Here is a 26,238-nt window from a genome sequence, read left to right on the forward strand (position 1 = left end):
CTGAGAACTGTCCTAAGCAGTGGTTTGTGATGATAGGCAAAAGGGGGGTTGAGGGAACAGCTGCAGACCTGCTGCTTCTAAGCCCACTCCCACCCCATTCTGGGCCAATACAATTTTATTTATTTGCTCCCTTGGATGACTGTACCTTGGGTCCCAATTTCTCCAGGATGCCAGCTGCACTAGCTGTGTGCAAATGATGGATCTTGTGCATTTTAACTTTTTTTTTCATAATATAAATATTCCGGTTTTGTATTTTTGTGTATTTTAATTAAGGACCTCATTCCTGCACTGTGTTCTCAGGTATGTGCACAATCTCAGGGATAAGTCAGCAGCAGCTCTGGGTCTGCACAGCAGGAACACTTTCTGTTGCTGAATCACCAGAGAGAACAACTATTTGGAGTGTATACCTATTGAGCTACCTCATTTTTGCCAATTAGAGCTGGCTTTTCTGCCATAGTGTCCTCTTGAAACCCCCCATCTTCAATGTTTCATGGGAGCCTAGGTTTTAACTGGGTTGCCTCATGACTTGGTCTCCTCCTGACAGATTGGAAATTGGTCTGAACAGGAAAAGGTGGTGCAGAGAGGTTAGGAGAGGCTGGGCCAGGTAAAAGCTGCAGAGAGGGGAAGCCAAGACTGGTCAGAGGTCGTCTGTATGTGTGATAAAGGATTCCTGTTCCAGACCTCTAATCCCAGGGCACAGGACTTGCTTTACATACCAGATCCATCCTTCACTGGATTGGGCTAGGCTTACCATGCACAAAGGGTGTACTGTGTGCGTTTTTGTAAAATAAATATGTGAGTTGGTAAGGACAGGTTTTAAGAACGATGCCTCTGTACCCATCTTGAGCTGCCCAGAGATGGATATATGAAGCAAGGACAAGATCCTTAATCTTTAACAATTCTGGGCTTTTCCCCCTTGGCTTCCAGAGAGACCATCAGCGATGGATTCTTTGTGGTTCCCAGAGCCAGTGTCCTGCCCTGCTGCAGCAGTGATTAGTGTCATGGTAGCTGAAGGAGAGAAGGGGGTTTCATTTACATGCTGGAGATCACTGCAAACCTACCTCACTGTGTTGTAAGGGGGCAAATGCAATAGAATGCATTGGGTGATATGTGTCTGATCCTGGGTTCTTGTCTCCCCCAGTTGCTTCCCCCCTCTAGTTACTGTATTTGTCTGGGCTTCGTAGGACTTCACAAGTAGCTGATTTGGTGATTGCTAGGTTGCCTAGTTTGTGTAAATATAATGTGTTGGTCTTCTCCATGTTCTTTTGGGTTTTATTGTCTACAAACTTCTTTTTATACTGAGAAAAATAGCCAAAGCATCTTTGATAAAAGTTCTGCACCAGTCAAAAAGATCTGAAACATAAGCTTGGGGGCCCCTCTTCTTGAAGAGAGGGGCCTTGAACCACACTTTCTTTTGTGTTCCCCTTCCCCTATTTCTTATTTCAAACAAGATCTTCTGTCCTAAAAACTGGATTCCTACCTCCTCTTCTTTCCCCCTTCGTGCCCCCCCCCAAAATAGCCCATACACTTATACGTTTAATTTGTGGGATGTCTGCAATTAAATGATTGGTGCAAAAATCCTAAAGAAGCTAAGAACTCTCCATCCCTTGTTCCCAATCTCCTGAGTCATGACCATTCCTTGATGTGATTCATCCCAAACAGACTGCTGTCTTTGGAGGGATTAAAACCTACTTTAATCTCTAATCCTAGGGTAGAGAGGAGCAATGAGGGGGTCTTCCATGTAGAAAGTGGGGTTGGGAGACCACAAAAGGAAAGATGAATGTATATCCAAGTCACTCAGGAACTTTTATGCAGGGGCAATAAACTTACGTCAAAGTGGCCAGAAGATTGTTCAACAGGAGACAGACGAATGTAACTCCATGTTTACTGCTAGAAACCAAAGCTTTGTGTGAAATCTTGAATTTATGGGGAGGGAGGGAGGGAAGGTAGAAAAACATGTACATGTCTGTTCTTTCCCTCATCCCTTCCCCTCATTACTGAACTACAGGAGACTGAGCCCCCTTGGGCTTTGGTGACCCCATCTGGGCAGTGTTTATTTGATGGTTGATTTTGCTGTGCCAGGTACTTCCTTTCCCATTTGCTATCATTTTGTAACACACATGCTGACCCTTTCCCCTTACCCTTTTTTTCCTTGGGAAAATACATTGAATAAGGGTTTATTGGTACTGAAACTGTCATCCCCTTGGTTGATATTTAAAAAAAACAAAAAGAAGTAGCTAAAGAGATACATAGTAGGGGGAGACCTTCAAGATGGCAGAGGAGTAAGACGTGGAGATCACCTTCCTCCCCACAAAAACATCAAAAATACATCTATATGTGGAACAACTTCTACAGAACACCTACTGAACGCTGGCAGAAGACCTCAGACTTCTGAAAAGGTAAGAAAATCCCCATGTACCTGGGTAGAGCAAAAGAGAAAAGAAAAAACAGAGACAAAAGAATAGGGATGGGACCCAAACCTCTGAGAGGGAGCTGTGAAGGAGGAAAAGTTTCCACACACTAGGGAGCCCCTTCACTGGGGGGACAGGGGGTTGGAGGGGGAAAGCTTTGGAGTCACAGAGGAGAGCGCAGCAACAGGGGTGCAGAGGACAAAGCAGAGAGATTCCTGCACAGAGGATCAGTGCTGACCAGCACTCACCAGCCTGATAGGCTTCTCTGCTTACCCGCCAGGGAGGGTGGGGGCTGGAAGTTGAGGCTTGGGCTTTGGAGGTCAGACCCCAGGGAGAGGACTGGGGTTGACTGCGTGAAGACAGCCTGAAGGGGGCTAGTGTGCCACAGCTAGCCAGAAGGGAGACCAGGAGAAAGTCTGGACCTGCCGGAGAGGCCAGAGACCTTTGTTTTGGGGTGCACAAGGAGAGGGGATTCCTCCCCAGTGTGCCCATAGAAGGCAATGCACCACCTAAATGAGCTCCAGAGACAGACATAAACCACTAATGCTGCTGCTGCTGCCACCAAGAATCTTGTGTGCAAGCACAGGTCACTATCCACACACGCCCGGGAGCCTATGCAGCCCGCCACTGCCAGGGTCCCATGATGCAGGGACAACTTCCCTGGGAGAACACATGGCATGCCTCAGGCTGTTGCAACGTCATGCTGGCTCTGCCGCCTCAGGCTCACTCCGCATTCCAGTTATGACTAGTGCACCCCTCCCTCCCCCTGGCCTGAGTGAGCAAGAGAACCCTAATCAGCTGTGGCTTTAACCCCCTCCTGTTTGGGCTGGTAACAGATTATTGAGGGCAGCCTACACACAGAGGTGGGGCCAAAACCAAAGCTGAACCCCAGGAGCTGTGTAAACAAAGAGAAAGGGAAATTTCTCTGTGCGGCCTCAGGAGCAGTGGATTAAATCCCCACAATCAACGTGTTGTACCCTGCATCTGAAGAATACCTGAATAGACAACGAATGTTCCCAAAACTGAGGCAGTGGACACTGGGAGCAACTGTAGACTTGGGGTTTGCTTTCTGCGTCTAATTTATTTCTAGTTTTATGTTTATCTTAGTTTAGTATTTAGTGCTTAAAATCACTTTGTTTCTTGGTATGGTTGCTCTCTTCCTTTTTTTCTTTTTTTTTAATTTTTTTATTTTTTTTTATTTTTTATTTTTTTCCTTTTTTTCTTTTTATAAGTGTGTATGTGTATGCTTCTTTCTGTGATTTTTGTCTGTATAGGTTTGCTTTTACCATCTGTCCTAGGGTTCTGTCTGTCCATTTTTTTGTTTTTGTTTTTTTGTTTGTTTAATTGTTTGTTTTTTTCTTTCTCCCTTTTCTTCTCAGCCATGTGGCTGACAGGGTTTCAGTGCTATGGCCAGGTGTCAGGCCTGAGCCTCTGAGGTGGGAGAGAAGAGTTCAGGACAATGGACGACCAGAGACCTCCCAGCCCCATGTAATTAATATCAATCGGCGAGAGCTCTCCCAGAGATCTTCGTCTCAACACTAACACCCAGCTCCATCCAACGGCCAGCAAGCTCCAGTGCTGTATGCCCCATGCCAAACAGCTAGCAAGACAGGAACACAACCCCACCCATTAGCAGAGAGGCTGCCTAAAGTCATATTAAGCTCACAGACACTCCAAAACACACCACAGGACACGGCCCTGCCCACCAGAAGGACAAGACACAGCCTCATCTACCAGGACACAGGCACAGTCCCCTCCACCAGGAAGCCTACACAACCCACTGAACCAACCTCACCCACTGGGGGCAGACACCAAAAATAATGGGAACTAAGAACCTGCAGCCTGTGAAAAGGAGACCACAAACACAGTAAGTTAAACAAAATGAGAAAACAGAGAAATATGCAGCAGATGAAGGAACAAGGTAAAAACCCACCAGACCAAAAAAATGAAGAGGAAATAGACAGTCTACCTGAAAAAGAATTCAGAGTAATGATAGTAAAGATGATCCAAAGTCTTGGAAAGAGAATGGAGAAAACACAGAAAACGTTTAACAAGGACCTAGAAGAACTAAAGAGCAAACAATGATGAACAACACAATAAATGAAATTAAAAATAGTCTAGAAGGAATCAATAGCAGAATAACTGAGGCAGAAGGACGGATAAGTGACCTGGAAGATAAAATAGTGGAAATAACTACCACAGAGAAGATTAAAGAAAAAACAATGAAAAGAATTGAGGACAGTCTCAGAGACATCTGGGACAACATTAAAAGCACCAACATTCAAATTATACGGGTCCCAGAAGAAGAAGAGAAAAAGAAAGGGTCTGAGAAAAAATTTGAAGAAATTATAGTTGAAAATTTCCCTAAAATAGGAAAGGAAATAGTCAATCAAGTCCAGGAAGCGCAAGGGTCCCATACAGGATAAATCCAAGGAGAAACACACCAAGACACATATTAATCAAACTATCAAAACTTAAATTCAAAGAAAAAATATTAAAGGCAGCAAGGGAAAAGCAACAAATAACATGCAAGGGAAACCCCATAAGGTTAACAGCTGATCTTTCAGCAGAAACTCTGCAAGCCAGAAGGGAGTGGTAGGACATATTTAAAGTGATGAAAGGCAAAAACCTAAAAGCAAGATTACTGTACCCAGCAAGGATCTCATTCAGATTCAATGGAGAAATTAAAACCTTTACAGACAAGCAAAAGTTAAGAGAATTCAGAACCACCTAACCCGCTTAACAACAAATGCTAAAGGAACTACTCTAGACAGGAAACACAAGAGAAGGAAAACACCTACAATAAGAAAACTCAAAAAATTAAGAAAATGGTAATAGGAACATACATATCGATAATTACCTTAAATGTAAATGGATTAAATGCTCCAACCAAAAGACATAAACTGGCTGGATACAAAAACAAGACCCATATATATACTGTCTACAAGAGACCCACTTCAGACCTAGGGACACATACACACTGAAAGTCAGAGGATGGAAAAAGATACTCCATGCAAATAGAAATCAAAAGAAAGCTGGAGTAGCAATTCTCATATCAGACAAAATAGACTTTAAAATAAAGACTATTGCAAGAGACAAAGAAGGACACTACATCATGATCAAGGGATCCAATCCAAGAAGAAGATATAACAACTGTAAATATTTAGGCATCCAACATAGGAGCACCTCAATACATAAGGCAACTGCTAACAGCCATAAAAGGGGAAATCGACAGTAACACAATCACAGTAGGGGACTTTAACACCCCACTTTCACCACTGGGCAGATCATCCAAAATGAAAATAAATAACTAAACACAAGCTTTAAATGACACATTAGACCAGATGGACTTAACTGATATTTATAGGACATTCCATCCCAAAACAACAGAATACACTTTCTTCTCAACTGCTCATGGAACATTCTCCAGGATAGATTATATCTTGGGTCACAAATCAAGTCTTGGTAAATTTAAGAAAACTGAAGTCATATCAAGTATGTTTTCCGACCACAACGCTATGAGACTAGATATCAATTACAGGAAAAAATCTGTAAAAAAATACAAACACATGGAGGCTAAACAAAATGCTACTAAATAATCAAGAGATTACTAAAAAGATCAAAGAGGAAATCAAAAAATACCTAGAAACAAATGACAATGAAAACATGACGACCCAAAACCTATGGGATGCAGCAAAAGCAGTTCTAAGAGGGAAGTTTATAGCAATACAATCCTACCTCAAGAAACAAGAAAAATCTCAAATAAACAACTTAACCTTACACCTAAAGAAATTAGAGAAAGAAGAACAAAAAACCCCAAAGTTAGCAGAAGGAAAGAAATCATGAAGATCAGATCAGAAATAAATGAAAAAGAAATGAAGGAAACAATAGCAAAGATCAATAAAACTAATAGCTGGTTCTTTGAAAAGATAAACAAAATTGATAAACCATTAGCCAGACTCACCACGGAAAAAACGGAGAAGACTCAAATCAACACAATTAGAAATGAAAAAGGCGAAGTAACAACTGACACAGCAGAAATACAAAGGTCATGAGAGATTACTGTAAGCAACTATATGCCAATAAAATGGACAACCTGGACGAAATGGACAAATTCTTAGAAAATTAAAACCTTCTGAGACTGAACCAGGAAGAAATAGAAAATATGAACAGACCAATCACAAGCACTGAAATTGAAACTGTGATTAAAAATCTTCCAACAAAGACAACCCCAGGACCAGATGGCTTCACAGGTGAATTCTATCTAACATTTAGAGAAGAACTAATACCTATCCTTCTCAAACTCTTTCAAAATATAGCAGATGGAAGAACAATCCCAAATTCATTCTATGAGGCCACCATCACCCTGATACCAAAACCAGACAAAGACGTCACACAAAAAAGAAAAGTACAAGCCAATATCACTGATGGACATAGATGCAAAACTCCTCAACCAAATACTAGCAAACAGAATCGAACAGCACATTAAAAGGATCATATACCATGATCAAGTGGGGTTTATCCTGGGAATGCAAAGATTCTTCAAGATATCAGTCAATCAATGTGATATACCATAACAAACTGAAGGATATAAACCATATGATCATCTCAATAGATGCAGAAAAAGTTTTCAACAAAATTCAACACCCATTTACGATAAAAACTCTCCAGAAAGTGGGCATAGAGGGAACCTACCTCAACATAATAGAGGTCATATATGACAAGCCCACAGCCAACATCATTCTCAATGGTGAACAACTAAAACCACTTCCTCTAAGATCAGGAACAAGACAAGGTTACCCACTCTCACCACTATTACTCAACATACTTTTGGAAGTGTTAGCAACAGCAATCAGAGAAGAACAAGATATAAAAGGAATCCAAATAGGAAAAGAAGAAGTAAAACTGTCACTGTTTGCAGATGACATGATACTATACATACAGAATCCTAAAGATGCTACCAGAAAATTACTAGAGCTAATCAATGGATTTGGTAGAGTAGCAGGATAAAGAAATCTCTTGCATTCCTATACAGTAACGACGGAAAATCTGAATGAGAAATTAAGGAAACACTCCCATTTACCATTGCAACACAAAGAATAAAATACCTGGGAATAAACCTACCTAAAGAGACAAAAGACCTGCATGCTGAAAACTATAAGACACTGATGAAAAAAATTAAAGATGATACAGACAGATGGAGAGATATACCATGTTCTTGGATTGGAAGAATCAAAATTGTTGAAATGACTCTACTACCCAAAGCATTCTACAGATTCAATGCAATCCCTATCCAGATACCAGTGGCGTTTTTCACAGAACTACAACAAAAAATTTCACAATTTGTATGGAAACACAAAAGACCTGAAAGAGCCAAAGCAAGCTTGAGAAAGAAAAATGGAGCTGGAGGAATCAGGCTCCATGACTTCAGACTATACTACACAGATACAGTAATCAAGACAGTATGGTACTGGCACAAAAACAGAAATATAGATCAATGGAACAGGATAGAAAGCCCAGAGATAAACCCACGCACCTATGGACACCTTATCTTTGACAAAGGATGCAAGAGTATACAATGCAGAAAAGACAGTCTCTTCAATAAGTGGTGCTGGGAAAATGAGTCAGCTACATGTAAAAGAATGAAATTAGAACACTCCCTAACACCATACATAAAAATAAACTCAAAATAAATTAAAGACCTAAATGTAAGGCCAGATACTATAAAACTCTTAGAGGAAAATACAGGTAGAACATTCTATGAAATAAATCACAGCAAGATCCTTTTTGACCCACCTCCTAGAGAAATGGAAATAAAAACAAAAATAAACAAATGGGACCTAATGAAACTTCAAAGCTTTTGCACAGCAAAGGAAAAGCTAAACAAGATGAAAAGACAACCCTCAGAACGGGAGAAAATATTTGCAAACGAATCAATGGACAAAGGATTAATCTCCAAAATATACAAGCAGCTCATGCAGCTCAATATCCAAAAACGAAACAACCCAATCCAAAAATGGGCAGAAGACCTATATAGATATTTTTCCAAAGAAGATATACAGATTGCCAACAAACACATGAAAGGATGCTCAGCATCACTAATCATTAGAGAAATGCAAATCAAAACTACAATGAGGTATCACCTCACACCAGCCAGAATGGCCATCATCAAAAAATCTACAAACAATAAATGCTGGAGAGGGTGTGGAGAAAAGGGAACCCTCTTGCACTGTTGGTGAGAATGTAAACTGATACAGTCACTATGGAGAACAGTATGGAGGTTCCTTAAAAAACTAAAAATAGAACTACCCTATGACCCAGTAATCCCACTACTGGGCATATACCCTGACAAAACCATAATTCAAAAAGAGTCATGTACCACAATGTTCATTGCAGCACTATTTACAATGGCCAGGACATGGAAGCAACCTAAGTGTCCATCGACAGATGAATGGATAAAGAAGATGTGGCACATGTATACAATGGAATATTACTCAGCCATTAAAAGAAACAAAATTGAGTTATTTGTAGTGAGGTGGATGGACCTAGAGTCTGTCCTACAGAGTGAAGTAAGTCAGAAAGAGAAAAACAAATACTGTGTGCTAACACATGTATATGGAATCTAAAATAAAATAAAATGGTTCTAATGAACCTAGGGGAAGGATAGGAATAAAGACTCAGTCATAGGGAGTGGACTTGAGGACATGGGGAGGGGGAAGGGTAAGCTGGGCCGAAGTGAAAGAGTAACATTGACATATATACACTACCAAATGTAAAATAGTTAGCTAGTGGGAAGCAGACGCATAGCACAGGGAGATCAGCTTGGTGCTTTGTGACCACCTAAAGGGGTGGGATAGGGAGGGTGGGAGGGAGGCACAAGAGGGAGGGGATATGGGGATATATGTATACATATAGCTGATTCACTTTGTTACACAGCAGAAACTAACACAACATTTTAAAGCACTTATACTCCAATGAAGATGTTAAAAAAAAAAAGAGGTACAGAGGAAACTGGAAATAATGAATAGGGCTTATCCAGAATGCAGCAGAGATCAAATAACATGGGAAACATGAAGAAAACTAGTTAAGAGGCATGGAAGACAGAGAGGTTCTAACATGCATTCAAAATTTACAAAAGAGAAGAGAAAGGGAATAAAGTAGAGGAAACATTTGAAAACATAATGGATGAGAAATTATAGAAAGGATGAAATAAACACAGGTTCAACAAGTCAAAGAATTCCAAGTAGAAAATAAAGAAATGCGTGAATGGTTTATTATAGTGAAATTCCAGAACTTCAAAAACAAAACCAAAACAGATTAAAATCAGTTAAAAACAATGATTACCCACAAAGAAATAACAGACTAATAGCAACAATGGAAGTCACAAGAAAGTAGAAGAGTATCTTCATTATGCTAAAGAAAAAGTTTCCTGGATAGAATTCTATATCCAATGAAATTATCTTTTAAGTATGAAGCAAATAAAGACATTTCTAGACACACGGAAGAGAGACTTTGTCACCGGCAAAACCTCACTAACAAGCTATAAGCATTACATTTCACCTAAAATAATGTAAAAAATATGTCATGAAATTGCACCTGCTAAAGGAATAAAATAATAATGTAAAACTTATAAACTACCAGAGGAATAAACATTGAAAAAAGTCAAAGACATAAGAAGCTTTGCTTCTAACCATGTTAGATTACCTGGGACTGAACTACACTTCCCTCTTTATACAACTAGAAAACAAACGTTTTCAGACATTTGAAATCAAGCAGTGTAGAACCGTGATCACTGACAGTGGAAACATGAGGGGAATCCATGAGGGTACCCTTCAATGAACTGACTTTTCACCTGGAGATGTTTTCTGGACCGTGGCTGGGGTATCCCAAGTAAAACACAATGATTTCACCAAACTGGGGAGACAGAGATAGAAGTTTGGGACGCTGAAGCAGCTCAAAATCATGGCTTTCCTTTGGTTCCCGGTCTGCTTTCTATTCTTGCGAGTCAGCTTGGCAGGAGGCAGTTCCTCCCCACCATGGCAGGTAAATACAGTCTTTCCAATATGTGCAGAACCTCACTGCACTCTCCTAAGACACATGGCCCCATCTGGCCAGGGCCCCTCCTGTGAGCTCAGAGACATCAGAACCAACTGAGCAGCGCCCCCTCCTCAAAGGCCTGAGTTTCAGCACTTGGGTCCTTTCCTCTACACTAATAAATATTAATGACAACCTCTCCCTTTGTTTCCCCAATCATATAGTGAAATATACATATGGCAACTGCTTCCTGCAGTTGCTACCTCTGTGTTAATTCAAGGTTTTTTTTGGTTTTTTGTTTTGTCTTTCTAGTCAAATGTTGGATGCCGTTTATATCTCGTTAACAATTCTTTATATTAAATTATTTTAAGAAAAATTGGCTGATCTCTGTCTCCTAATTGGGTCTGACTGATACAACTAGCACAACAAGAAAATTCAGTTCAAGGTGGATTAAAGATCTAAATATGAAAGGTAAAAATATAAAAGTTTTTGAAGGTGATATAAGAGTATATTTTCAGAAATTCAAGGTTGAGATAGATCTCTTATACACGACCCAAAAAGCACAAACTAAAAAAAAAAAGGAAAACATAGGTAAACTTTACATTAAAATCCATAATTAACCTCCATTCACCAAAAGCATAAGAAACCAAGTGAAAGTAAAAATCATAGTATATTTCCAACACACACACAGACACACACCAGATACACCATGCCAAATATTTTGAATATATGAAGAAGTATTATTAATCAATAAGAAAAAAACCTGGTAACCAAAGAGAAATTTGGGCAAAAGACTTGAAGAAGCTCTCAAAACAAAACAGGGGGATCCAAATGGCCATAAGACATAAGAAATATGGTGATGAAAATATTAAGTCCAAGACAAAATACATTTATAAATACAGCAAAATGGGAAAATTGAAAAGTCCAAAATACCACCTGTTGTTAAGGATACAAAGCAATTGAAATGTCAATTTCTGTGACCACTTTGGTAAAAATTGTGGTATTACCTAGCACATCTGGACATGCACACCCCCGTTCAATTCAGCCAATCCATTTCTAATTATATATTCTAGAGAAACACCATATATGGGGCAGGTCTGATATTTTTTCCTTTGTTTCAAGTTCTTGGTTTTTGCCTTATGAAATGCTATAGCAGAAAATGATTTTTCCATCCAGTGCCTATGAAGCCCTCTCATGCAAGTGCTGTATAAATTGTTGAAAATAAAGTCTGAACCCTCTCTGTAAACATACAGAAAATCAATGAAAGATTCGTTAAAGCACAGTATCCAAGGTAATCATAATTTGTTTTCTAAAGTATTTTGAGTAACAGGAAACTTTTCAATAATCTTTGCTGTGCTTAAGATAATAATGCCATTAATTAGTTTCCTTGAGAGACTTCCCGGGTATTTTGTAAACTATTTCTTTTTCACACTCCTGGGAAAGAAGTCATCATGCATTCAAATTGCAATCAATGCAGGCAACTCTATGCAAAGGAATTGTCTTCTCCGCTTGATGTGCTCTGATTATTTCATGTTCTTAATCCATTTATCTGTGCTGCAAAGAGTGAGACACAAGGAGGGAGGGAACATCTCAGGCAAGTTCTTGGCCAGATGGATCAGGAGGGATTGTGGCATAAAAACAGCAGTGAAAATGAACACCAGACACAGCAGACTATATATCACAATTTGTAAATTAAGTATCTTAGTAAATGTTTGACCTTGGAAATGCAGAATGCTCTCAGTCATGAAGTTGCTTAAATGTAAGAAGTGTTGCTCAAAGGAAGTTTTCTCATGACTTAGTTCAAAAACGTCTTTCAAGGGCCTAATGTGAAATGCAAGATAATATACATTTATATATTTCATTTTTATGTATTTAAATAGCTTATACTCTCTGAAAGTTTGGGAGTCTTCAAAATAACAGTGGACACTATGAGACCATAATAAAATAAATATAACATTAACTCATTCAGTCTAAAATGGAAGGGGAAGAATTACATTCTAGCATCTGTTGATATGATTTGAGGTAATTCTCAAACAATCCAATAATACTAAGAATAATAAGAAACCACGATATTAACACTTATTGGCTACTCCTCAGGTACTAGGGCTAAATGCAACATAGATGTTATCTTATATAATCCTCACAGCAGCCTTATAGTGTAAGGTAAAATATTTGAATTTTTATAGGTGAAAAAACTGAGGTCAAGAAAAGCTAAGGTACCCTACAACTTTACAACAATCATGGGGGAGCAGGAAGTCGGACACAGCCTTGCCTGCCTCCCACAGACTCTGCTTGTTCTACTGTATACCTTCAGGCTCCTAAATTGTTTTGAGTGTTTAGTGTCTGCCGAGACAGAATCAGATGCTGGGAATTGGATCCGAAATTCCCTCGTGGTGTTCTATTATCATCAAGAATATAAAATAGAGATAAAAATTACAGAAGAAAAGGATAATTGCTAAACATATATGTGCAACATGTCAGGGGAGCACAGTGAAGGAAAAAAATGTGCTACTTTGGGAAGGAGGTGATCACAGAAGAGGAGAAATTTGAACTGGTTCTAGAAGGATGAGTAGGAGTTTGCCAAGCTGAGAAGACAGAATGATACTAAAATGAATAACAAAAACACAGATAAAAGGTTTGTGGATATGAAAGTAAAGGATTTATTTGAGGACCAGTTAGCATGTTTACTTTAAGTGCCTTCACGTTTAAAGGGAGTGGTGTTGTAAAAAGGAAACACAGAGCTCAGAGGGGAGAATATAAGACGTGAAAGGAAGGTCTGCTTAACATTTGCTGGTCAAAGATAAGGTCTAAATAGGGTGTGGCTTCATTAACACTGAGACCCTCTCAAAGTGTGATCTTGCAGCATCTTCATCATCTGGGACCTTTAACATTCAGAACCTCTGGCCTTGACCCAGACCTACTGAAACTGAAGCTTCATTTCCACAAGATCACCAGGGGGTATGTGTGCACACTGCATTTGAAGAGCACTGATTAGACTAAAATGATAAGCTCTAAGAGAAACTGATATAAAGTTATATGATTGACTTCAGTATACTTGGGACACTCTAACTCCAATAATGCAGTCCATTTTCTATAGCAGGAAGCTATTTGATATCTAATCAGACTAAGTGTGGGTCAAGAGTCCCTACACTTGGTGACTCCTTTGGTCAGGGAAGATAAATTTGAGAATGTGTATCTTCCCAGAAAACTGATAGACCATGTTGAAATGCCAGGGCTCTGAAAGTGGTGTCAGTTTTGACTGTCCACAATCCCAAGCCTAACAAAGGGCAGTTACTTAGCGACAAAAGGGCATCTGGATGAAAACAGATTGAGAAGAGTCATTCACGTTTATTAAGGCTCTGTGTTGTGATGAATATGTAACATATGCTTTCTCATTTAAGCCTCACTTAAAAGAGAAGAATCTGTATATAAGATAGATACCCAACAAGGACCTATTGTATAGCACAGGGAACTCTACTCAATATTCTGTGATAACCTATATGAGAAAAGAATCTGAAAAAGAATGAAGGTATGTATATGTATAACTGAATCACTTTGCTGTATACTTGAAACTAACACAACATTGTAAATCAACTATACTCCAATAAAATTTAAAAATAAATAAATGAATGAATGATTGAGAGGAATATGAGGCTTGGAAAAGATAATTTTCCCAGGTGTGATTACAGCAATAATAGTGACAGTAATTTTGTAGCTAGCATTTACTGTGCACTTACTCTGTTCAAAATACCGGGCTAAATGATTTTATGCTCATTATCTCATTTAATTTTCACCACAACCCTGTGAGAAGATAGGACTGCTTCCATTTTACAACTTAAGAAATGGAAGGGTACAGTTTAAATGACTTCATCAAGGTCACATAACTTACAACTATTTATGCGTGAATATTGATGTGTTTGACTCAAAAGCCAATGGTCTTTCATCAGCACCAAAGTAACTACAAAAGCAATCCTTTGTTCATCTGCATCTTCTTCAAATGACATAAGAGAGATTCTCTCATAACTTTTCAAAGGAAGGAAGGAAAGAAAGATCGTTTAAGGTGAATAATTATAAAGGGCCAGATTTCTAAGATTTACAAATGAGATTATTGAACTAACGTTTGGTAAAAACATGCCCTTCAGCAAAGATGAAATAAACACTTTGTTGCAGTTGTCTTCATTGATTTATCAGCAGATGGATGGGTAATTGGATTTCCCTACCTATTCTGTCATGTCAAGTCTCACACAAATAAGTGCAGAAATATTTACATGCAATTTACAAGATATTAACTATACACTTCCAAAGCAAACTTCTAAACCGACCCCCACACACATGTATCAAGTTCTCTAATTCCCCAGCCACACTCTAACAAAATCGATGGATGTGTCTGCGTCCATCCAACACAGGTACCTTTACTGCAGGGTAGAATGATTCAGAGGAGGTGAATGGGTTTGGGTCTTCACAGAGCTCTGTTTGAATCCCAAATTCCCCATCCAAGAGTCACATGGCCTCAGGCAAGTTCTTTAATACTCTCTAAGTTACAATTTCTTCCGTCTTAAACAAGAATTTGTGTTACTTCAGAGGATTGTTGTGAGGATTCAACACAGTCAAAAAGAGTCTGGTGGATAGTACTGCTTCATGGATGGTCCTTTTCTTCCACATTAAGCCTGGTGTGTCACATAGTCAGGATTTGAAGGATACATGTTTCTATCTTGAAATCAATACATCTGAGTAAACATCATAAATTGACAAGGACATGCAAGGTTGTGAGCAGTTACCATAATCTCTAGTTTTTTAGTTTTACTCCATCAAATCTGAGTTTACCAATTTGATCACCTTGAACAGAACGTTTGTTTGCACTGCAGTTAGATCATGCAGGGCAGCCTCAGGCTGATTTATAAAGTATGAGATACATATGTTCAAACCCTTCTGTGCATCCATTTTCTGCAGCTGCATACGCCCCTGCTCCTTGACTTTCAGATATTTACATTTATCTGAGATGCTACTCATTTGTGGCAACACACGGAAACTTCTCTCTCAGTCGTGAATGATCTCTATTCTTTCCCTTTCCTAATGCCTAATTAAATATTATTTAAATACATCTGATATCAATGAGGTGTTAAAGTAAAAGGAATTTGATTTTAAAAATTCACAATAAGTAGAAAGTAACCTCTAGTGGATTTTACTTTTTTTTTTTATACAGGTCATTGTTATTTTTAACATGCAGTTTGATAGCAAATTAAATCTATATCTAACAGTGGAATCTTCCTAATATTTGGTGAGAGGTGCTTTCCCATATTCCTAAAATAAAAATTGGTCAGTGCAGCTTACATATAAGAGACTTTGGAAATTTAAAGGAACTCTGAGAAAACAGGGCATGGCATAGCAATGAATCATGTTGAGTGTTAAATTGAATGTGTCTATTAGAACAGATAATCTGAATTTACCCACAGACGTTATGTGGAGAAAACAAATGCCATAGGAACACGTGAGCGTATCCATCCTCCAGAATATTCCTTTCCCTAGAAATTCTGTGCACTCTTCAAACAGTGTCTTAAAAGATAAGCCTTGTTTGCCCCAGGTAAACAAGCTTTTCATCGGCAATACATCTGTCATATTTGACTCTGCTGCCTCTCAGTAGCCTGGCAAAAGGCTGAAGATTGCAATACTCCACTTGCAAGAAGTCTAAAATTATGAACTCTGTGGACATCAGTGACACAATGATTAACCCTCACTTCTATAATATCACAGCTTGACGCCAGTAATTCATTGTTGGAGGGCTTGGCAATGTGCTAATGGTCTTCATTCCATCTGGAATGTGTCAGCTCATTTTTTGAAGCCAAAAACAAAAAACAAAAACAAAAATAGTTTTCTAACACTATCTTGCCAATGTGTAAGGAAGCTGATAGAGTCACCACTTCAACTATAAGTTTTCATATATATATTTCAGTCCTTTACTCTAATTCCCAATGTGTACTGATCCCAACACCATAGATACATTTTTCCAAACTCTTGAAATTAAACATGGTGGTTGGAATACATTAAATGCTTTAACATACATATATGTCCAAAGAGTTGCCACATCTCTGAAGAATAACTTCTCTAGCGAAGCACGCTAGTCTCTACATAATAGGAATATTCCAGCACACACTCAGTATTCCAGGACTGAGTTTCCTGAAATATCTTTGTTGCATTTACTTTATTTTAATTCACTATTTCTTCCTGTGAGCAAAATGCCTATTTACACTAATATCTTCATCTCTCCCATTCAGAAAGATGTGGCCAAATCTTTCCTACTTTCCAGCTTCTCTAAATCTCTTCCCCTTAGTTAAGCATCATCACAAGATCCCTCAGGTCACAGCTTTTCCAGCCTGACACTGCCCCCAACTCCCCTGTGAACCAGCTGTCCCCACCACATCAAGTCTAAGGAATTTGGACTCTGTGCTTCAGGTCACTCTTAAGTCAAATAAAAACTCAAACAGGTGGACTCTTAGTCATACTTATAAACCTCTTTGGTTGACATTTCAGTACTTTTCACCACCTCATATTTTTCTCTTCATTTTGATATATTTTACTTGGTGCTTTGTAGTCTGGTTTTTAATCTCCAATAATTTCAAAATATTTTGATACAGAAAACAGACTGTTAGCAATTGTTATGTCACTCTCATCGTTTTTGTCATCATCACCAGTAAGATAGCAAACCTTCATTGAGCACTTACTGAAGGCAAGACAATGACCTCAACGTGCAACATCCTTTTCTCCCTCCCCACAAAATAGAGCACAGTGACTTACTCAAAATTGAAATCTAATAACTGTTAAATGAATTCATGATATTTATTATTAGGATACTTAAAATTTAAGCCAGGTCCATGTTAGTGATCAAGTAAGCTTCCCTTTCCTGTCTATAGATAAAAATAATTAAGCTGATAATAATTTATCTGAGGCTTACTCACTTGTTAAAATCAAAAATCACAAGTAAACCTAGAAAAATCCTAACCAAACGTTAGATGTTTTTTTCTCCAGGAAAGTAAATATATAGAAACCCAGAGTATGGCCAGAAAAATTTTACTGGTGTTAAAACGTGGTTCTCAAATAACTGTTGAATACAGTTTTTTAGTTCTCAGTAATGGGCTATTACACACAGATATTCAGTGCAGGGGGTAATAAAGACAGAGAAATCATATCCGAAGACAAGAGACCTAGACAATTGGATAGGATGCCAAAGGGGAAACCAAAAGAACAAAAGGCAAGGACCTCAAGGGAGGCGTTGAAGTCAAAGGCCAAGTACAAACATGGATATGAGAAATCCATTTTAAGCCTCTTCTGTCCGATGTGTAGGGCCTAGAAGTTTAACAATGTATCAGGCCTAGCACCCCTGTCTGTGGGCATCAGTGCCTGCGTGGAGCCAGGACCATGGCAAAAGATAAAGTCAAAGGCACTCATAGAAACTGCTTTTCTGGTTGAACAGTTGCCAGGGCATAGGAATATTTGTATTGTAGGGACTGATCTTGAAGCAACCAGCCAAAACAGCCCGTGTTTCACCATCCTCTTAGCTGAGTCCTGCATGGACACTGCCTGCTACAATATCCCATTTGGCTTTTGGGAGTAGCAGAAACCCTAGAGACAACCAGTCCACCACTAAGCCTGGTCCATGAATCTTCCCGTTAGTATTTTCAGTAAGTGCTCCCTGGCCTTTTCTTGAATTTCTCAAAATTCTATCTCTCCCATGGCACTCCAGTTTTTAGAAAGATTTCCCTTCCATTAGGCCAAAAATCTCTTTACTTCCCTTACTTTCTTGGCAACAGAGACCTTCTAAAATAATATAGCCCCAGGACTAAGCCCGTCCCTTTTGTTAGAACTCTGATGCTGACTAACCCTGTCATTAGCACTTGCCATCTCCCTGGCATACAGCAAGTACTCAATAACGATTGGCAGACCGCCCAACTACATGTTTTCTGTGTGATCATTGTCTACATTGCTTAATTCCACTGCCAGAATGATGACTGATGTCAAATTGCCCTTAAATCTTTGGGTATCCCCCCATCACTTGCATGACCTCTGTGCAACATACTTCCTACTCTGTGTGTTCTGGCTGATCCTGGCCAGTCCGCCCTTCTCTACATCCTGAGAGGCACTGGGTAAGGATGTAGGCATGGGAAAAGTGAAGTTGGTACCAGATATAAAAGACCTTAAATTCCACAATTACAAACTTGACCACACCTCGGTAGGCCAATGATTCTGTTTGCACATGGTGACCTGTGGATGTATTAAAACTCTTCCTAACTGTGCCTCCAGTTTCTACAAAATCTGGGTCTTTGTTGTTGTTGTTACATGTGATGCCGGCTGCTATCATAAAAAGGAATCATTAAATTTTCTTTGAGTAGGGAGGTGCTTCTTACCCACCACCCCCTCCTTTAGGGTGTCTCCTTAAAAACATAACAGATCCAATAAGAAGCCTGATCTTTGATATTTAAAATATTAGGCTTCTATTAAAAAGAATGAAATCATGTAATTTGCAACAACATGGATGGACCTGGAGATTATCATACTAAGTGAAGCAAGTCAGACAGAGACAGACAAATGTCATATGATATTGCTTATATGCAGAATCTAAAAAAAATGATACAAATGAATGTATTTACAAAACAAAAACAGACTCACAGACTTAGAGAACGAACTTATGGTTACTGGTGGGGGGGGGGTGTAGGGTGGGAAGAGGGATAGATTGGGAGTTTGGGATTGACATGAACACATTGCTATATTTAAAATAGATAACCAACAAGGACCTAGGGTATAATCAACAAGGACCTACTGTAACTCTGATCAATATTCTGTAATAACCTAAATGAGATAATAATTTGAAAAAGAATAGATACTTGTATATGCATAACTGAATCACTTTGCTGTACACCTGAAACTAACACAACATTGTTAATCAACGATACTCCAATATCAAATAAAAATTAAAAAACATAAAATAAAATATTAGTCTTCCGATCCTTGGAACTGTAAACATGAACCTACAAATTAGTTCAGGGTTCTCTCACAAGTATACAGTAGACAACAACAGGGTGCATTCACTTATCTCTACAGGGAATAAGAGAAGTTTTCATTGTTGTTGTTTTGACTGCCATTTAGTTTTGTGTGAAATCCTGTCCAGAGTTTATAGTCTCTTGGTACTACCTTATATGTGTAAATCTGGTGATGCTTCCTTACAGTGGAATTGTCTTCTCTCGTTCTTCTGTACCGGTACAGAGTAGTCTTTTTTTTGGAACAGGATTGTTTTATTTACTTAACACCACAACTCTGTATGTCAGTCAGCTCTGAGGTAAGTGGGTTATGTGATGTCACAAATATCCGGGTACAAAGTGCTATGAGAAAGAGGAAAATGTGGCTTACTTTTTTAGGCGGATACTCAAAGATATTGCCTCATGTATATAAAAGAGGGTGGGAAGGGCAGTAAACAGCAACACACTTCTAGAGGGTGACACTTGGAACAGTTTTAGGCACACATTGAGACATTTTAATGCAGTCATAATTATCTTAACAGTTATTGTATTATAATTGCTACTGGCTTGTGTTATTCAAAAACTTTTAATTCCTTGACTGTACTGAGAACAAAAACAAGTTGAGGATCTACTGCCCTTAAAGAAGGCAGAGCCAAGCACAAGTTTGAATGACAACACCCGCATTATTTTCTATGTAAATGGAAACCCCCAAACCCAGTAAGTGTGGTCAGGTTCTAGACATCACTTGCAGATGAGACAGAATGAAGTCAGCAAGTAAGTTACTGCAAGAGTTCTTTTCTGAGAAGTGGATGGAGCTGAGCAGTGGTGGTGGAGAGTGCAAGGAGGGAACAGATTTGAGAAATACTTAGGAAGCAAAAATTGAGCAGACAAGGGCATTTGATTAAATGGCAGGGTGAGAAAGAGAACAGTGATGGGTGCTTTTGAAGTTGTGAATCTGAGAGAATGAGAGAGAAGAAACACCATTTTTCTAAGTCATAGAATTTTAGATGAGGTATAGATTTAAACACTAGGTAGGTAGGTGGCTTAAGACATGGTCCACGCTAGATGCCAGTGAGGCACCCAGAAAGGCAGCAGGCTAGTCATGGGTAGATCAGCTCAAGAATAGGGTGGCATATTTGGAATGCAGGCAATTTATGTTTGTTTAAACTTTAGAAGTGGCTGCAGCCACTGAGTAGAGTGAACTGAAAGAAGTGACCAAGAGAGAGCCATAGGAAATGTCCCCTTTCTGTGACGTCATTGAAGAGGAACTCCTGAATCAGAGCAGGAAGAAGCTGCTGGAGGAGAATTAGGAGGACCCTCATCTACTGGAGGCCAGAGAAAGAGAGTTCCAGAAGATCAACAGTGTTACATGCAACAGAACAAAAATAAAGACTAATAAAAATGTTTATTTTCTTTTGTAATTTTTTTTCCTTTTTAGATCTTAATTTTTCTAATCCCCTCAATTCAAAGTTTTCCTAATTTTCGTCATTCTTTCATAGCTTCTTTAATTTATCTGAAAAATATATGCATTAGCCTATAACTTTCTATTATTTGGGGAGCATTTTTCTGGCATAATGTTATTGCTTGAGTCATTCTGCTTGTATTCTTTTTTCCTAATAATAGCTTACAATAATTTTGCATGGAAATCCACCATGATTAATTCTCATCGTCTTCTTCCTGTTCCTCCTCCCTTTGCTCTTCTCTCCTGTCTCTTCCTTCTCCTCTTCCACCTCTTCCTTCTTTGGAGTTTCTCTGTACTTTTAGGAAGGCGGATGGGTCAGAACAGTTTTCTTAGCATTATGGCTCTAGAGCTCCCTCTTCTGTCATTTTTGCAAAGTATCTAATAACAACAACAACAAAATGACCTCACATTTACTGATAATGCAGCCTCTGTTCTTTTTCCCTATTCTTTTAAACCATTTTTTTCCCTTTGCTTCTATTGTGGCTATTCTGATAAATTTGGGTTCCTCATCAGTGAGGGTCTTTGCCCTGGAGGGGATCTGCATTTGATTAGTTTAGAGAGTCCCAGGGGTCCAGACTGCACAGCACTTTCATACTTCACTGCAGAGCCCTTGACCTCACATGGAATGGCTGCTGACCCACGGTGGACCCACCACACTTCAGTGGGAGTTGTGCGGCAACCTGAGGGTACTATTGGGCTTTGAGGATCTTATGAAGATTTTCCCAGTGTACTCCATAATTTGTGTTTGTTTTAATAACAAAATAATGTTTTTAATGTCTTATTATTGAGTAAAATCAGTATTTCAGGAGAATGTGCCACACACCATGACCTCATAAGAGCCTGAAAGTGCATATATAACCCCGTTGGACCAGCTCATAGATCTGTCTTAGAAGTTTCATTACAGTTGTAGGGACACTGGCCAGACTTCAGTGGGCAGTATTATGTATCCTGCTTTTAAGAGTATACATAACTAAACATGAACCTTTGGTAAAGGAAATAATAGATATGACACTTCAAAGAGAAACAGAATTGAGGGGAAAAAGGAACTTCTTTTAGAATGAAGGAGACCTTAATATACCTTTTTTAAGCATGAGAAAGAATTGCGAGAGGTGAGATTAAAAAGGCAAATGTTGAATAAAGAATACAGTCCAAAAGAATAAAATCCAAAAGAACTAAGAAAGGCTTTTTATAACAGGATTAGCTGTGCAACACACACACACGCGCACAAGAGTATCTCCTCTTTTGTGATACCAAATTATCATCAAACTTTGTTTGACAATCTCCAGTAATGGGAAGCCAATTACTCCAGATAGGACTCACTTACAGAGGTCCTTGTTTTATTAGTTGGAGGGCTTTTTATTTCCAGTAGTTTTGCACATGAGATTTAATTCCTCTTTCTCAGCACCAGTCAAAGAGAAGAAATCAATTTCTGTCTACATGATGGTTTGCCTGTAGAAATGTGAGCTTTTGGTGGGGAAAGAGGTAGAGATTAGTTTCCTTTTGTCCAGCACCAATGACACATCTGGGTGACTGGTCAGTATTCCACAAGGGGGACATATGTATTAGAGGAAGAAAGTATGCAGGATGTAAAAGTTGATGGACGAAGTGAGTTATAGGGAAGATTGATGTTAGCTGAGCTCCACTGATCCACTGTGGTAAAACAGGATATTATTCTGCAAATGTGTTTGTCTGAGGCCAAGATCTGTTTTGTGACAGCTGGAAACCTAAGCTGGAGGGTAACTTGGTTGATTCTACCCAAGAGCCATTTGGTCTGCAGCCAGGTCCAGCTCTTAGGAATATGACAACATGACAGTGCCTACAATTAGTATTCTTTCTTCTGTTTATTAAGCATTGGATTCAGTCACAAAAGGCTTAGACTTCAGGGAGTAAACAGAGTGAACAAATGAGCAGACTGGGCTTTTATTAAACCAAAAATTGCGTGGCTCAGCTGAATAAGCACCAATTTATACTTACTAATGAGAAATCGTTTCAGGCCAAGCAATGCATTTCAGTTACACGGAAATTCTACCTGATCAGTTAACACTAAAGCCTTGGAAAATATAGAGATTCCATGTCTACCAGACTCGATGATGTTAGTTATGTATTCTGAAACTAACACTGATCCTAAGGAATGATTTGTCAGGGAGAGAGGGGATTTAATCATGGGTTTGTGGAGCTTATTTTTCACCAAAAAAGAAATTATGGATAACATTCTGAGTAAGATGACACCAAATTTATTATACGAGGTATTTTCCTATACTTACAAACATACGTACAACAATGAGACACAAAAGTGAAAAACAGAAAACCAGAAAGGTAGCTGGGCTAGAATCAAGAAAACAGCTACACAGAGTAGAAACACAGAATGATGTGCACAGTCCAAGTCTTACTCCAGACAGTTTGGGGGAACCAAGGCAGAAAGTGGTAGCTGGGAGTTAATCTATTACAGGTTAAAAAAAAATAAAGAGAATGTGGTATACTGCATTATATCATAATGTAAAATGCTCATTAACCCTCTTGGGGGAAGAATCTACTTTATTGTGCTATTGACGTTAGGCTTGGCCTTATGATTTGCTCAAGCCAATGAAATGTGAGCAAAAGTAATATGACTCCTTATGGAAGAAGATTTAGGAACCACTGACCTGTTTCCACATATCCTCTTGAGCAAGAAAGAGAAAATCCCATCTTCCTGGTTCTCAGAATGAAGGTGATAATGAAGCACAGCCACAGCACTCCCAACTGACATTAAGTGTGAGAAATAAAACTTTGTTCTTTTTTAGGCCACAGACATAATGGGGTCATTGGTCACTGCAATATAACCAACCTTATTCTGACTAGTACCTGGATCTAAGAAGCCTTAAAGTTTAAACCTACCTTATTCTGACTAATATCTGGACCTGAGAAGGACAGAAAATGATGGGGGGGGGAGAGTGGGAACTTTCCAGAGTTGTAGTTCCTAGGTAGCTGCAGGCCTAGGGAGAAGGCAGTCAGAGACTCACAATGAGACACTGAAACAAGACGCCTCGTGGCTAGTGACCAAATCTGTCATATCCTTAATACCACCTCAGCACAGACATGTGCAATCACATTGTAGGAAAATCACTAGCTTTTTTTATGGACTATGGCCAGGACATCTTAGGCAGGAAAAAGTGAGCATAAAGAGAGAAAAAAAAAAGAGGGAATGAAACAAAACAATATCCTACTCAAAAATGAACCAGCAAATCCAAATTCCAAAATTCATGTTGATATCTAACACTACAATTATAACATCACATCCAGCACAGAAGAAAAATTGACTCCAGATGGAATGACAAAATTTCTAGGAGTTATGTTTCAGGAGAAAAAGTTTTTTTTTAAAGTCCAATTTTCAAAAGACAAGGGATTGTGAAACAAAAATAAAGAGAAATGAAAAGTTGATTTTACAGGTAGATTTTAGAAAGAATTAATTAAATATACAGAAGATGAAAATAATCACTATTAAAAATAAAAAATGAGTCATGGTATAAGAGAGGTAAGTGAAATGGAAGACAGTCTCACAAAATAGGTTGCCAATCATGATGTAGAAATTATAAAAAATAATGAAATAAAAAATATGTCATTGGAATGTGCAACAATCAAATTGATTTTCAGCAGGCAGAAGAATTCAGCAGGCAGAAGAAAAAAACAGGGAATGTGAAGCCAAATCAACTGAGATGATCTGGTTTGAGGAATAGTGTACCTCATACCATAATTCACACTGACATGTGCATAATGGACATCTCAGAAGGAGAGCAGAGAGAAAACAAAGCAAAAAAATATTTGAAGACACAACTGAAATTTCCCAAAATTTAATGAAAAACAGTTTATACACTGAAGAAGCTCAATGAACTCCAAGGAGGATAAACTCAAAGAGATTCTATTCTAGATACATTATTATCAAATTGTCAACAGATAAAGACAAAGAAAGATTCTTGAAAACATCAAGAAAAAAGTGAGCCATCACATACAAGATATCCTCCATAAAATTATAGGCAGACAGCTCATTGGAAACCATCAAGGCCAGGATGCAGTGAGATGACATACTCAAACTGTTGAAAGGAAAACACAATTAATCAAGAATTCTATATTTAGCAAAAGTGTTCTTCAAAACCAAGGGGGAAATTAAGGCATTTCTACATGCGGGGGGAGGGGGGGGCGGGGCGGGGAATTTGTCACTAGCAGAGCTATCCTACAAGAAATACTAAAAAGAGTACTTAGGGCTGAAATCAAAGAACATTAGACAGTATCTCAAATCTACATGAAAAAATAAAGAGCAACAATAAAGATAAATATATAAATATTAAATACAGTACAGATTTTTGTACTATTTTATTCTAATTTAAAAGACAATTACATAAAGTAATAAATATAAACTGTATTGATGAGATTATGATGCATACTTTGACCAGGGCTCAAACCCGTGTCCTCTGCATTGGCAGGCGGATTCTCAACCACTGTGCCACCAAGGAAGCCTGAGACCAAATGAAACTTAAAAGCTTTTGCACAGCAAAGGAAACTGTAAACAAGACGAAATGACAACCCTCAGAATGGGAGAAAATATTTGCAAATGAATCAATGGACAAAGGATTAATCCCCAATATATATAAACAGCTCATGCAGCTCAATATTAAAAAAAAAAAAACAACCCAATCAAAAGATGAGCAGAAGACCTAAATAGACATTTCTCCAAAGAAGACATACAGATGGCCAAGAGGCACATGCAAAGCTGCTCAACATCACTAATTATTAGAGAAATGCAAATCAAAACTACAGTGAGGTATCACCTCTCACTGGTTAGATTGGCCATCATCAGAAAATCTACAAACAGCAAATGCTGGAGAGGGTGTGGAGAAAAGGGAACCCTCTTGCACTGTTGGTGGGAATGTAAACTGATACAGCCACTATGGAGAACAGTATGGAAGTTCCTTAAAAAACTAAAAATAGAATTACCATATGACCCAGCAATCCCACTACTGGGCATATACCCAGAGAAAACCATAATTCAAAAAGACACATGCACCCTAATGTTCATTGCAGCACTATTTACAAAAGCCAGATAATGGAAGCAACCTAAATGCCCACTGACAGATGAACAGATAAAAAAGATGTAGTACATATATAAAATGCAATATTAGCCATAAAAAGGAATGAAACTGGGTCATTTGTAGAGACTTGGATGGACCTAGAGACTGTCATACAGAGTGAAGTAAGTCAGAAAGAGAAATACAAATATCGTATATCAACGCAGGTATGTGGAATCTAGAAAAATGGTACAGGTGAACCAGTTTGCAAGGCAGAAATAGAG

General features: G+C 38.6%; 1 protein-coding gene across 10 annotated transcripts in view; it reads right to left on the bottom strand.

The window, feature by feature from the left end:
- Window positions 1-26,238, bottom strand: part of NRG3 (neuregulin 3) — a 1,112,157-nt gene that overhangs the window by 206,344 nt on the left and 879,575 nt on the right. The window lies entirely within an intron of this gene.

Source organism: Balaenoptera musculus, chromosome 16 (genome assembly GCF_009873245.2).
Source record: "Balaenoptera musculus isolate JJ_BM4_2016_0621 chromosome 16, mBalMus1.pri.v3, whole genome shotgun sequence".
NCBI lineage: Eukaryota > Metazoa > Chordata > Mammalia > Artiodactyla > Balaenopteridae > Balaenoptera > Balaenoptera musculus.